The following is a 15965-nucleotide window of genomic DNA, read 5'->3' as shown; positions in this document are numbered from 1 at the left end:
GGAGGTTAGGTTAAGTTTGGTTTAGTTTGGGTTTGGGTGCAGTACTGTAGTTTAGACAGTTTTTTGGTTTAGACTAGTCATTGGTTAGACCAGTCATTAGTCCTACAACTAATCTCAAACCCTCACCCTAAACCTATAACCTCCCACACGGGGCAGTACACCTAAACCTAACCTTAACCCATGTCTAACCAATGACCAGTCTATACTAAGTATGCACCCCTATGAGGGTATAGGTTGTAGTTGTAGGACTAAAAGGACTGGTCTAACAATGACTAGTCTAAACCAAAAACTGTCTAAAAGTACTAAAGTACTGCACCCCGATACAAATGGAGAGAAGCATAGACTTTGCCGTGGGACAACGAATCGACTGTTCCGGCTTGCACAAAATGAAAAGTATACCCATTACGGACAATGGGGGGGGAGGTCTTGAATCCTGAACATTTGTTTCAGGCACTGGCAACCGGAACAATGGAGCACTCAAAGCAAATATTATTAAATTATCGTGGGGGAGCCCCCATAATCATTTAATAATATTAGTAACATTATCAAGGAGGCTATTTGAATACGCTGTGGATATATATCTCCCCCCCCCCCCCCCCCACGAAATGCAGCATATTATTGGCTCAATGTGAGTAACATAAGTAGCGGTCAATGAGCATTTTGCTGTATGGGCATCTTAGCAGTAGCACATAGAGAAGTAGTGAAAACTGACTTACTGTTTGTTCCTATCAAGTGGATAATCAATAGTCACAGTAAACAATAACTGTAAATTGCTAAATCGTGAGTGCTTGTAATTAGGTCAAAATGTTTAATTCTTGTCAAACCATATAGGATCGTATCAAAGGTCATGTCCAACCTAGACATCAAGGATCAAACTGTCTCAGTTAAGAAAAATCTAAACTAACACAGATGCTTTCCCGGTTTTAACCCATTTTGGGCAGGAACCCCTTTTGGTGTTTTCAACATTATGTTATAATTTAGCTATTGAAAAATAGCAGACCTACAAGCTCATAGCGCGGGCTATGAGCTTGTAGGTCTGCTATTTTTTTTAATCGTGAAAATGTGGCGCAAATTTGAATATATATTTTTTCAGAACGAACGTTTCTAACTCAAGTCTTTGCTTCTGGGGGGGGGGGGGGTCCCTGTAACAACATATTTTCAGATGGGGGTCGGAGGCCAATTACATATCATTTTTGGGGTCCTTGACATGAAATATTGAGCACCACTGATACAGAAACATGAGATATTTCAGAAATCTGTCAGATTTTATTTCGACGTCATGCCTAAATGGGTTAATCGGCTATGGGGGCCTTTATTTTACATTGGAGTGCCATTGAGATTCAAAATATATTTTCCAAGCTACTGTATATATTTAGGCAAGAATGGAAGCAGGCTTTACAAATACAAAACATAGGGTTTGCTAATTGGCCAATGGCTTCTCATGCTCTGTTGCAGCTTGTGGACCTGTGGACAGTCATACTTGTGAATCTTTTTGGATGAGCCAGTTTTTCCTCATATTTCAGAATACATTGTTGTCTTTGGGAGAGAGTATGTTTTGCACTGTGTGTGTGTGTGTGTGTGTGTGTGTGTGTGTGTGTGTGTGCGTGTGCATGTGCGTCCGTCCGTCCGTTATTTATTATATATTCACCAAAAATTACATTTTCTGATGAATATAAAAAATAACCCATCCCATATGCATTGTGAACTAGATCAGATATTTTCACTATTTCTAAAAAGAATTGACAGATTTAAATCTGGTTCGTCACATCTAGAGTTCAGAAAATGTTTGACCATTGATGAAAAGTTGGTAATAGATGGATTATCCGAGTAATTTCCACTTTTATTTTATTTTAGTTGAGGCTCTGTATAGCTCCAAAACAAAATTCTGACCATATGGCGTCGTCATGATTTGTGAATTCCTGACAACCCTGTAAGTTTAGCCTTGGGAGTGTTGTTGTGAATGTGAAATATTAGCAACTGGCAAAGCCAAGGCCTGTGGAGCCAGCATCATCTCACCAGGGTCAATCCTCCCCTTTAATAATACAAATAAAAGATGAAACTGCTCGAGTGCTTTTCAAGGACCCTGAGTGAGGCGCTGTACAGAGCAGGGACACACTGCAGGTCTATATAATAAATGACACTTTATGACACTTTTGAGTTTGGACTGGTGCATACAGTACAGTACAGTACAGTAGAGTACAGTATGTGGGGGGATGAGAGTTTGCACTTACAGTGTCAAGTCATGAACATATAGAATCCTTGTCCATGTCACTCATCTTTGTCATTGTTGAACTAAACATCTCCTAGAAACACTTAACTGGTTTTAACAGCTTTCTTGTAGGGCTGTCACGATTCGCCTGATCCACCATTCAATTCAACTTTCAATGGATATATTTTTGAGTGCAACCACTCCAAGGAACAGCAATGTCCGTGTGCGCCTATGTGGCCATGAGCACCAGTATATGACTATAGGGTACCAGTAGGGGCGCTGTTGTGCCAGAGTGAGAGAGAGATAGTATTAGTGCTGCACTGTTGCCTGCTAATGAGGAGAGAGAGAGAGAGAGAGCAGGGGGTGGGGGGGGGGGGGGGGGGGGGGGGCATGTACTTTTTTAAATAACCATAACTTGCTCAATTTTCAACCGATTTTCCAAACGATTTGGTTTGTTAGAAACGTCGGAGATGTCCGCAAACTCGTATGCTTTTATATGACATTTATATATATATATATATATAAATGGCGCGCTACGAGCTTGTAGGTCTGCTATTTTTGAAAAAATCGAAGAGCGACTGACATAGAAGACATTTTTAGAATCTGATCTCAGGTCAGAATGGAAAACTGTCAGGATGTATAGAAGACATTTTTAGAATCTGATCTCAGGTCAGAATGGAAAACTGTCAGGATGTATAGAAGACATTTTTAGAATCTGATCTCAGGTCAGAATGGAAAACTGTCAGGATGTATAGAAGACATTTTTAGAATCTGATCTCAGGTCAGAATGGTTAAACCAACCCGTTTGTAAATCCGTCAGGATTTGAGTGCGTTATGACACTTTTTTTTGTTTGAGCTGCCATAGAACATACTGTACTGTGTAGCCCCTCAGCAAGATGGCCGCCGGGTGAGCAGGTCGTCCAATGATCACCGGTCGGCGGTTCGAATCCCGGCTCCTCCTCCGGTCTACATGTCGACAAGTGTCCCTGGCAAGACACGACTAAACCCCACGTTGCCTCCAATGAGTCGGTCGGTGTGTGAGCGCTGCCACCGTTGGTGTGTGAATGTGGGAAGTGAGGACGCTGGCGTCGACTGTTCGCCGCTTCACCTCCCAATGTATGAATGAATGAACCGTTGTAATGCGCTTTGAGCACTTATAAAAAATTAAATTCATTATTACACGGACGGCCGTGCACATGCAATGAAATATCGCGAGTCGGCTGGTGATTTCGATACACCGTATCGAACGTCAATTTCGATCCGATTTCGATACGAATCGAGAATCGTGACGGCCTTTTACTTTCTTGACTCACCTGTAAGTATACCAACTTTTTAGTTAATGCAATAGTAGCATAATATTGCTATATATATAGCATCACAATCATTTTAACCACTTTATATGTTGGCTCTACAAGCTCGCAGGACATCACGAAGTGACGCACTGCTTGTATATCTGTTTTTTTTGGGAAATGTGTGTGTGTGGGGGGGGGGGGGGGGGGGGGGGCAATATATATATCAGTTTGGGTGTCCTTGGCACACAAATGTTTGAGAACTACTGGCTTAGGGAGGATTTAAGGAGGCCAGGCAGGGGGAACTGAAAAGCCGTCCGATGATGGGCAAAAATTGCCAACATTCACAACCAACAGTGTTGTTCTATTACTCCATTGCCCACTCACACATACAGCACTGTTCACACACACACACACACACACACACACACACACACACACACACACACACACACACACACACACACACACACACACACGTAGCTACCAGACGGCAAGGTAGAAGTCGAAAGGCGATAACTCAGTTCCTGCTTCCTCCTCTTAAGCCAGAATTCTCCCCTGCTTTCCTCAGGCTCCTCTGCCTTGCATCTGGGTTTCATTATAAAGACATTAAGTCAAAGGCCAGGAGAGGTGATAAAGCAGCAAATTGAAGGCCTCGTTTAATGACTGTTTACCCCACAGCAGTCGCAGCTTTTTCATGTCGGGGAGCCGTCTCTCTCTCGCGCTTCAACGTCCTGCGGTCGGAGAGCAGGCCCAAAACACAAAACAACGCAGCACACCATTAACCCATTTTGGGCTGGGAACCCCCTTTCGGTGCATTACATGTTATAATTTAGCTATTGAAAAATAGCAGATCTACAAGCTCATAGCGCGCCACCGAGTGGCGCGCTATGAGCTCGTAGGTCGAGCTTGTAGCTTGTAGGTCTGCTATTTTCTTTTTAAGAGTGAACGTTTTTTTTTGCTCAAATCTTTGCTTCTGGGGGGGGGGGGGGGGGGTCCCTGGAATGACATATTTCAGATGGGGGTCGGCAGCCAAATACATATAATTTTTGGGGTTCTTGACATGAAATATTGAGAACCACTGATAAAACATTTTCAGGTTTTACTTTTCTTTTTTTTTATTTCGACGTCGGGCCTAAATGGGTTAATGGGCTCTGCATTTCCCCCGCAGATTCCACGAGTCTCTGTCTCCATTTGTTTTTGGGTTGAACACTCAATTATCTGCTCTCTCTACTATCTGCCACAACTCGAAAAACACTGGGTATCGCGGACGGATTCAGGCACGGAATACACCTCGTTCCATTCACCCCACCTTTCTCCTTTCCTCATCTCTCTCTCTCTCTCTCTCTCTCTCTCTCTGCTCTCTCATGACGGAGCAGCTCACATGTGGCCTAAGGGATAACGAGTCACCACCACCCAGGTGTGCGCTGCATCATCGCCCAGTCATATTCCACTGCGCTGTGTGATGCGCACACACACACACACACACACACACACACACACACACACACACACATCGGGTACAGACTAGTACCCGGTCACATTAGACAGTTTTCTGAAAAAGCTATGCTTCTAATGTCAGTCGTCTCCAATTTTTCAAAATAGCAGACCTACGAGCTCATATAGCGAGGTGGCGCGCTATATATGAGCTTGTAGATCTGCTATTTTTGAATAGCTACATTTATAACATACTGTTTAAAAACACCAAAAGGGTTCCGGCCCAAAATGGGTCAAGGCGGATTTATACTCTGCTGTGACTCGGACCCAAAAAAAATTGCTATTTTTTTTTCTACACTCATAATACGTTTTTCTTTGGCACGCGATACTGTTGTACAAAGAGTTGCAGCATGGCTGATCTTTGGAACCCCCCCCCCCCCACACACACACACACACACCCCCGCCTACCAACACTACCCCCTAAATGACTGCAGCCCGTTTCTCCCATGCCCTGCAGAGGAGTCGGGGGGGGAATTAGTGTTATGAAGTGTTATGAAGTACAGTATATATTATACCGCTATGTGTTGTGCATGCCACAATTGCAAGACCTGTCGTGACCCTCATTGCTCTCTCTCTCTCTCTAACTCGCCCTCCTTCCTCTGAAGATAAGAGTCTAGATTAACGTATGTAGAGCATGCATACTTGTATGCATTGTAGCGTTGCTTGCTTTACATCCTGTGTACACACACAACACACACACACACACACATCGGTTGCTATAGCGACTAGTGGGACACCAAGAGCGATCTAGAACTCATTGTGGGGTCGATGTGAAGGTGCTATAGAGGAAGGTGGCGAGGTTGGCGTGGAGGGAGCCCGATGGCCCCTTAGAAGAAGACATTAGGAATGCGAAAAATAGAAAAAGGGGGGGAAAGAACTCTGGTGAAAAAATGGTCAGAACGCAGAGAAATAATCTTCATGACGCGACTTTTAAGTGGACGGGTATAGCGCGATGGAGAGCAATAGATAGAACCCTGGAATCTTAACAGCCACTGCTCAGTCTATGAACGAGGAGCTTTTTTCTCAGATTTGTCTTTCTAGTTTTTCTCATCTTCTGTCCAGCTTGGTGTGTGTCTCTCTCTCTCTCTCTCTCTCTCTCTCTCTCTCTCTCTCTCTCACCAACATGGGTTTTTCTTAAAACTGTCATGATTTAGAAGACATTTGTAGATTCAAACTTAGGTCTAAATGGGTTTTAAATAGATCCACAGTTGCAGCACAACCCACAGCAGAATGAGGAATGGCTGGTTTCCTCTGTCCTGGTTTGGCCCAAGGAAGCTCTGAGAAGGAAGTGAAGTGGTCACGTGACTGGGCTGCGCCATGACACTTTCATGGACACTTTCATGGGAGCCAAACTACCCGGAAGTTTGGCAGAATGCACTGGAGTCAATGAGAGCTCAGTGACCAGCTCATGAACAAACATTATTTATGAACAATTGAGACCTTTTGTAAAGTAATCACTTCTGGGAAATAACAGAAGACATGTAACACATTATTGTCTGCTGTGTTGTTATTCGATGTGTACACTGTGTCATTTCTTATAGAGGTATGGTATCTCTATAAAAAAGATATACCATAAAGTACAAAGTACAAGTATCGCGAGACTTCCCACCGTTTCCTGTCTGGCAGCCAAATATCGTGATACTTCGGAGCCAGAAACGATACCTGCTGCTGTTTAGATCCTCAGATAAAATTATATACTGTGCACTCTGTGCACATCGAAAAGTAAGTGACTAGAAAACAACCTGTGATATGTCTTCTGTTATTTTCCAGAAGTTCCAGAAATTACTTTACAAAAGGTCTCAATTGTTCATGAATAATGTTTGATATGAGCTGGTCCAGCCGGCTCCATTCACTGCCATGTATTCATTGCACTTCCTATGTGAGTTTGGCTCCCATGGAAGTGTCCATGAAAGTGTCATGCAGCCCAGTCACGTGACCACTTCCTTCCTTCTCAGAGCTTCCTTGGGTTTGGAAAAAGCTCCGTCCTCCTCTTCCTCCCATGATGCAGCATTCCTTCGTCGGGTACAGACTATAGTACACTCACATTTGAAGCCAATAGAACCCTGGAATCTCATAGGCTGATTTTTATACCGAAAATAGCAGATCTACAATATGCTCATAATGGATTGTGATGTGCTGCTTTGCGAGCTTGTAGAGTTGCTATTTTTTGGCATGCAATACTGTCGTACAATGGGGTATAAGTTAGGCATTATATGTACTGTACAGTACAGACATGTAGTCTATTAGGACGTGATGTTTGAGTCATTTTGTCAGTTTTATTTGCTTCAGATGGGATATTTATTTATGTATTCAGCTGCAGAAAAACGATAATCAAGGAACTAAATTATTGTCTATTGTTTATTAAATCCACAACTTTATGTGTTCTGGAGCAGGCACAATGGTGTGTCGTCGTCGTGTCCCCCCCCCCCCCCCATTCAACATACTTTTGATACCTGAAAAACTGATGGTATATTAATTTGTATTTGGGTGTCCACTTATTGGCTGGCGGATGTTTTGAGATACATTAGTTCCTGAAAGTCAGCGTCTGACTGGCGAACGTTGCAGGCAATCACTGTATCTTTGGAACCCGTTCCGAAACGGTGATATCACACGAAAAACTGTCCTGATAATGGTACGGTATATGATATTGATTGTCCAGGAATATAACCTTATCCCTTGTTAAATACATTGTTATAATGATCATTAGACTCAGTGCAGAGCCCTCCTATATCTCCCTCCCCAGTCAAGAGTTCATAGTTTTAATGAATGTAGAATGATGTCATTTACATACACACATGAGTGAATTCATTTATTTGACTACATTTATTTAACCCGTTTTACAAACGATTCTGCAAATTGTCTTCAAAATCCTGACTGTTTTCTTGGAAAAAGCTATGTTTTTCTATATGTCAGTCGTTCTCAAACACTTTCATGTGCACTTTTCACGATTCTTCAAAAATAGCAGACCTACAAGCTTGTAGCGCGCCACTCGGTGGCGCGCTATGAGCTTGTAGATCTGCTATTTTTCAATAGCTAAAGCATAACCTAATGCTATAACACCAAAAGGGGTTCCCGGCCCAAAATGGGTTAATTGTCTATTTACCGGTAGTTTATTTAAAAAAATTACGCCAGTGCACCAGCGATTACCCTCCTTTTGTGCCATGGTTGGCAGCACCAGTGCCAAAGGTTGCCTATACCCCTGTAGATGAGGTGTTTAGTGTTATGAAGTGTATATAAAATGCAAAGTGTAATCTTAAGTTTTCTTTGACTCACCACACCCCCATTGCTCTCTCTAACTCGCTCTCCTTCCTCTGAAGATAAGAGTCTAGATTAGTAATCCATTTTGGTTTTAATATTTTTATTAAGTTTTTTCAAAAATAAGACAGACAAATACAAAAATAAAAAAGACAAAAAGAAAAAGAAAGAAAGGAAAGAAAAGAACAGTAATCCATTTTGGGCGCGGAACCCAGTTTGGTGTTAGCATTACGCTATGCTTTAAGCTATTGAAAACAGCAGATCTACAAGCTCATAGCGCGCCACCGAGTGGCGCTCAACGAGCTTGTAGGTCTGCTATTTTTTGAAAAATAGAAACATAGACATAGAAACATAGCTTTTTCAGAAAACCGTCAGGATGTAGAAGACATTTTTTTAGAATCTGATCTCAGGTCAGAATGGGTTAACGTATAGAGCATGCATACTTGTATGCATTGTAACGTTGCTTGTTTTACATCCTGTGTACACACACACACACACACATCGGTTGCTATAGCGACTAGCGGGACACAAAGAGCCATCTAGACCTCATTGTGGGGTCGATGGAAGGCTAGAGGAAGGTGACGAGGAGGGAGCCGATGGCCGCCCTAGAAGAAGAAGAAGGTTTCCTGGGAAGTGATTAGGAATGCGAAAAATAACAAAAAGGTTAAAGAACAATGGACTGAAACGCAGAGAGAATTGACGACGCGGAAGAAGACTGGTATAGCGAGGGAGAGAGAGAAAAAGAAAGAGAGAGAGTTGAGATGGAGAGATAGAGGTATTTACAGTTTTCCCCTACTAGCCAGAAGCTGATAGTGTGGTGGGGGTGGGGGGGGGGGGGGCTTTCACGCATCACGCTCATTATATTTGACATCTTTTGCTGTTTTTCTTGCCATTTTCTTTTTTGTTCTATTCGCGGCAACCCACTAAATATCATACTGTGGTATGCATAATAGGGAAACACTGGGCAATGAAGACAGCCACTACTCAGTCTGTGAAGGAGGTTCTCCTTCACAGCAGAAGCACAGGTTCTCAGTTTTGTCTTTCCGGTGTTTTGAGTCTCCCAGCTGTGTGTGTGTGTGTGTGTGTGTGTGTGTGTCATAGTGACGATTGATTGGCTGAGCTCTTATACAAAGTAAAGATAAAACGGAGAGGACAGAAAAGTGAGGACGCCAAATGTGTTTGGCTGGAGTATGATGATCTATTATTAATGATGATAAGAGCGCCCCTCACTTCACACCAGTGTGATTTTTCATCTTCTGTCCAGACTGTCCCCCCCCCCTCTGTTTTCTCTCTCCCTTTCTTTCTCTCTCTCTCTCTCTCTCTCTCTCTCTCTCTCTCTCTCTCTCTCTCCATACACGCATCATTGATATAAATGTGATTAATAGATCCATATTTGCAGCACACAACCCACAGCAGAATGAGGAATGGCTGGTTTTCCTCTGTGTCCTGGTTTGCCCCCGGAGGCCGGCCTCGGTCCTGGGAAGAAAAAAAAAGCTCTCTCTCTTCCTCTTCCTACCCATGATGCAGCATTCCTTCTCACTGTTCTGACTTCGGTGCCGGTGAAGGTGTTCATTCTACGGAGGTTCTATTTGTTGAGGGAACAAAGGAGCCTCGTCTGTGCCAAGATGTCCTTTTTTTGGGGGATCTACAAGCTCGTAGCGTGCCACTCGGTGGCGCGCTACGAGCTTGTAGATCTGCTATTTTTGAAAAATCAAAGAACGACTGACTGACATGGAAACATAGCTTTTTCAGAAAACTGTCAGGATTTACAAGACATTTGTAGAATCTGTTCTCAGGTCAGAATGAAAACTGTCAGGATGTAGAAGACATTTTTTAGAATCTGATCTCAGGTCAGAATGGGGTTAACACATAGTGACTCTTTTTAGTCCGGCAGACCGACGGGCTTCTTTTGTGTAGGCCTGACATCGAAATTAAAAAGAAAATGTCCTTCCTGACAGTTTTCTGAAATACCTACGTATACGTTTCTGTATCGGTGGTACTAAAAATATCATGTCAAGGACCCCAAAGATTTTATGTTTCTGGCCACCGACCCCCACTGAAAATATGTTATTCCAGGGATCCCCCAGAAGCTAAAGATATGAGTTAAAAACGTTCGCTTTGAAAGAATATATATTCAAAGATACAAAAATAGCAGACCATACCGCGCTATAAGCTTGTAGATCTGCTAATTTTCAATAGCTAAAGTACAACATAATGCTTTAAAACGCCAAAGGGGGTTCCTGCCCAAAATGGGTTAAAGTGGGAAATTTGGTATATAGTATTTTTTATTGGCCTAAAATATTGTCTATAATTATTATTATTATTATATCATACATACATTCATGAATCCACTTGCTGTTAGTATTGGTCAATCTTTTTTATAGGGGTTTCTTGTGACCCTATACCATTAATAATCCTATGGCAGCATGTGGCAATTGTGACATGTCAAACTAGGGGTTTCTCATGATTCTGAATCCCATTCCAAGCATTAGTTTTGCACAAAACACACTCCTTGGGCTAAAAGCAGCCATAGCCACTTGTCCAAAAAATGTTCCAAAAATGTGCTGACCTCATCACATTTGTCATGATGTCTATGGCCATTTTAAGCCCAAGGAGTGTAATTTGTGCAAAACTAACGCTTGGAATGGATTCAGAATCATGGAAACCCCCTAATTTGACATTTTTGACATTTTTGCCTGTCATAGAATATAATAATAATAGCTCAGATTTATATAGTGCTTTTCTAAGTACCCCAAAGCGCTTTACATAAAACATCAGGAACAACTTTAATTCAAGAAACAAAAAATAAAAACAAGAAGGCAAGTAAAGTGCTAGGTTAAAGACATGCTAAGCGAGGGAAGGGGGGGGGGGCATCATAACCAGACCTCAGCTGGGGGAAAGCTATCTTGAAGAGGTTGGGTTTTGAGTGAGGCAAAAGGGGGAGAGGGGGCAACTCTTGAGATGATTAGGGAGTTCATTCCAGAGGTTGGGGGGGCAGAGACATAGAAGGCCCCTGTCTCCCCCCCAGGTTGGGGGACAGAGTCATAGAAGGCCCCTGTCTCCCCCCAGGTTGGGGGGCAGAGACATAGAAGGCCCCTGTCTCCCCCCCAGGTTGGGGGGGCAGAGACATAGAAGCCCCGTGTCTCCCCCAGGTTGGGGGGCAGAGACATAGAAGGCCCCTGTCTCCCCCAGGTTGGGGGGCAGAGACATAGAAGGCCCCTGTCTCCCCCCCAGGTTGGGGGGCAGAGACATAGAAGCCCCGTGTCTCCCCCAGGTTGGGGGGCAGAGACATAGAAGGCCCCTGTCTCCCCCAGGTTGGGGGGCAGAGACATAGAAGGCCCCTGTCTCCCCCAGGTTGGGGGGCAGAGACATAGAAGGCCCTGTCCCAATACTTTCAGCCGGTCAGCAAGTGGATTCACGAATGTATACGTATATAGACAATATTTTAGGCCAATAAAAAAAGACTATACCAAATTTCCCACCCGTCCACCTCGACTGCCGGACTATTTTGATACAAGTTACTGTTTTTAGTTTAGTTATTTTTATCTAAAATGAGGTAATGGCACAGGCAGACTCTTCACATACTAGAGCATGTCTGAAATAAACGTCCGAGCTAAAATGTTTGTACATGTAAATATGAAATAAATAAATAGCTAGGTGTAATGTTAGAGTCCACAGCAGTGACCCTTTCAAGCCTGTTTTCTCAACTCGCTGTTTTCCGCAAGACATTACTCTTATAAGCCATATCTCTAAAACTGGTCATGTCAATTTTAAGCTATGGTTCCCTGCTTTCATATGACATGGAGAAAAAAAAACTCACATATGCACACTTACCGACGATACGCCATGGCACAGTTGGCCATGTTGTGCACAAAGTGCACGTAACATAACACCAGAGGTACAGTATGAGTACAGTCTCTGTGCCTCCAGTCTTTCCTGGCAGTGTGAAACGGCATTATGAAACGCCCTCTCATCATTTCATTTCTATGGTTTCGTCCACGAAAACACAATACATTGTGAATTTGTGACATATACTGTACCTTAACCGTTGACATGAAAATGTTTGTATGTACAGTGTGTGTATGTATATATATATATATACATACATATATATAGTGCGTGGATTCAGTTTTTGCACATAGATGTGTACTATTATAGGTCCATACAGCCATACACACAAACGCCGCAACCTGATTAGATGCCGACATACAGTGCAGCCATACCCAAACCCCTATAGCTGAGACTTTGTGGGCACAAGTTTGCACGTAAACGCATGCACGCACACACACACACACACACACACACACACACACACACACACACACACACACACACACACACACACACACACACACACACACACACTTTCTCTCCATCATGCTCCTTACCCGTAGCCACTCCTGTACACTACACTATGTGGTAATCCCTGTTTTTTTGTGTTATTTTTAGATGGGTCTACGATGACCAGGAAGATAGTGGTAGTGAATGATGCGTATCTGCTTCTATGGGGGGGGGGGGGGGGGGCACGGGCACCTCTCCTCTCCTCTCCTCACTGCCACCATTCCAGGGGGTGGGCACCTCTCCTCTCCTCACTGCCACCATTCCATTCTCCTCTCTTAGTACTGGTTGTTTACTCTATACCACAGGGTGGAAATGCAGGTCTCCTCTCCGATAGCGCAGCGATATAGCAGCTGGGGATCTGATATTGCAAAGGCCCTCACTCTGCTCTGCTGCGTTGGACTCATAACGACACTGTTTGTTGTTCTTGGAAGCGGCGTAGCCTTTTTCACTAATGGCTTCTACAGGCCCAGCAGGGATAGTAGCCGAGGAGTTCAAAAGTTCACGTTCAATTTGACCACGGGGGTTAACCCATTTTGACCTGGGAACGATTCTGCGAATGTCTTCTAAAATCCTGACTGTTTTCTTGAAAAAGCTACGTTTTTCTATGTCAGTCGTTCTCAAACACTTTCGTGTCACTTTTCACGATTCTTAAAAAATAGCAGACCTACAATCCACCGAGTGGCGCGCTATGAGCTTGTAGATCTGCTATATTTCAATAGCTAAAGCATTACATAATGCAACACCAAAAGGGGTTCCCGCCCCAAAATGGGTTAACATTATGTACTGACTCAAAGTCGAGGTTTGTCCTATGCTATGAATGAATGAATGATTTTATTTATTTCAAGTGTCATGCCACCTTGTGGCCCATCCCTCATGGGATTATTCTGACACCTTTTCACACAAGTTACAATAAACAGTTATACACTTAGTTCTTCTTCTACTGATCGTATACTACTGATTGATTGCATGCAACGTAAATACAAATATAACAAATCAAAACAAAACATAAAACAATGCACCATAACTAGCATACATATCCCTTACTGGCTGTACATGGCCTGTACATGGGGGGGGGGGGGGCATGTTAACGTGAACACTCGCGCTGTTTCGACACCACACTGTCCGCTCCCTCCTCAACCACCGTGCCATATATATAGGCTACATGCACGCTGAAAGCCTGGACACTGACTACGATGGGTCACAGCCAGGGGGGCAGTCAGACAGATATTTTGTGAAGCCACTAAGGAAATGAAAGTTCATATAATGGCCTGTTGTGGCGCTGTCATTGGACCCAGAAAAACCCATAGCCCCATAGAAGTCCATGTATTTGGGCCCAACTTCACCTAGACTGTATTACCTTAATAAACATGGTCATGAATACTTTCTTCTTCCAGTCACTAGTTTAAAGTCTAATTTCTAATGTCATAATATTATTTTTGGGAAATTATGGTCCCATTAATTAAAAAAATGACCATAAAGTCGCGTATGTTCTGAGGGGCGTGGCTACCGTTACAGTCTATGATAGGGATTCCCCTCCCACTCGAGTCAAAATAAAAACCAACGGAGAAGAAGGGGGGAAGTCCCGCCTCGTTGTCTGGGCCAGCCAATGGCCAGCTGGACCAAAAAGGATCTAGAAAGATGGCGACTTCCATTGCAAGGACTGACAGGCTTCATTTTACGTTCATGTTAGACCCGGGGAACGCTTTGTCCATATTTTTAACAGTCTATGGTCACAGCCCTGCGTGACTGCGTGACACACTGAACATCACCATCACAAGTATTCATACGTTATGATCCAACAGATATAAAAGTGCATAGGATTGTAACTGTTGCCAAGGCAATTAATCCCCCCATATCACATTAACCACACTGAACATCGTTTGCTGTTCATATTATTCAGAACGGGTAAGGACTAGTTTTTTTTAAACAGACCAAGTAGAGTGTGAGATAGCATTGGTGATCTCAAGTTTTCATTTGGCAGATTTTCTATGCCGGTGGCTTTTCCTGTCTTTGCTTTATTAATGAATGGCCACCTGGTACTTCTTCAACGGTCAGCTCAGTGTTAAGATCATCATTAGAAGGCTTGATGTGTTATCACAGAAAAGACATTTAAAATCTATGTCCCACCTTTTAATAACCTGCCATCCATCATGCCCCGACACCTCCATAGGGATCTTCTTTGTTCTTTTTGGGCCTAGCTTGTTAATTTCTTTCCAAAACTATTGTGGGTTTGAGGTTTGAATTGCAGTGAATCTGTCCTCTTTGATACGATCTTTTATATTTCCTTCATTTCGGTTCATTAAAATAATCATAAAAAAAAATCTTAAAAAAAAAAAAGAAAAAAAAAGATTTTCATTTTGGAAACATTTACCCATCCCTAAGCTGAAGCTTGATGTAGCCAAAACACTCACGAGGCGATCGACAACAACGGGAGGTATGATTAATTCTAACGCGACTAGCGGCGGGACCGCGGTGGGCCGTCTAAAACATGATCGTTGCTTAGAATTGGACGGAATTATTTAGATCAAGAGATCAAGAGAATTTTGTGGAAAACTACAGCATAGAACTGCGCATACTGAAAAATGGCGGAACCCTTACGAAAACAATAAGGGGTCTTCTCTCCCTTCTCTCTCTCTGCTCCCCTCTCTCCCCCCTCTATCTGCCAAAATGATATACAGCGATCCCGTCCTGAAAACACAATTACCAAAATTATTAGTTGTATATTATACAAAGAATAAGGAAAAAGGGGGAAATAAAGAACGAAGGAAAGGGAAGATATTTGAGCATACAAAAATGCACACCCTAGCCCCACACATACTTTATAGAGAACATTGTTCTATTCAGAAAAGAGCCGGGCAAGTATACTATTAAATAATCGTCTGTCACAAAATAAAGGTATACTGAAAATAGTAACGCTTTAGAACTGGCATCAGTGGTGATGAATCGTGTCATTATGTTCTGTATATATTATATTTAAATAAATTCCAGCCGGACCCAGCCCTGCATGTCGAGAGATATTGTAGGGCTGTCTTATATAGCCATGTCTTTTCTTTGTATGACTGACTGCTCAGATTAAGGGCTTGAAAAGAATGCCGCTTTAGTTTTTCATACACTGAAGCCATGTTTGGATAAGGGCTAAGTGTGTGTGTGTATGTGTGTGTGCGCTGTGTGTGTGTGTGTACTGTGTAGACTTGTTGAACTGAGGATGATGGACACCCAAAATTACAGAGACGACGGCCCCCCGAAAACAGGCTTTTGTCAGGGGTATATCGTCCATATTTCAGACGCAAGTCTGTGGCTCACGCAGGAGCATTATAAATCATCCCCTTTAGTTGTTTTATCCATTCTTAATATTGTCTTGTTAAAGTACATAT

At 42.9% G+C, this 15965-nt stretch overlaps 1 protein-coding gene across 1 annotated transcript in view; it reads left to right on the top strand.

The window, feature by feature from the left end:
- The window catches only part of spryd3 (SPRY domain containing 3), a 68542-nt gene that overhangs the window by 32161 nt on the left and 20416 nt on the right, over positions 1-15965 (top strand).

The sequence above is a fragment of the Protomyctophum bolini genome (assembly GCF_963924005.1).
Source record: "Protomyctophum bolini genome assembly, chromosome: 5".
NCBI lineage: Eukaryota > Metazoa > Chordata > Actinopteri > Myctophiformes > Myctophidae > Protomyctophum > Protomyctophum bolini.
Note: the sequence above shows the minus strand (reverse complement) of the source record. Positions and strands in the feature narration are given on the sequence as shown.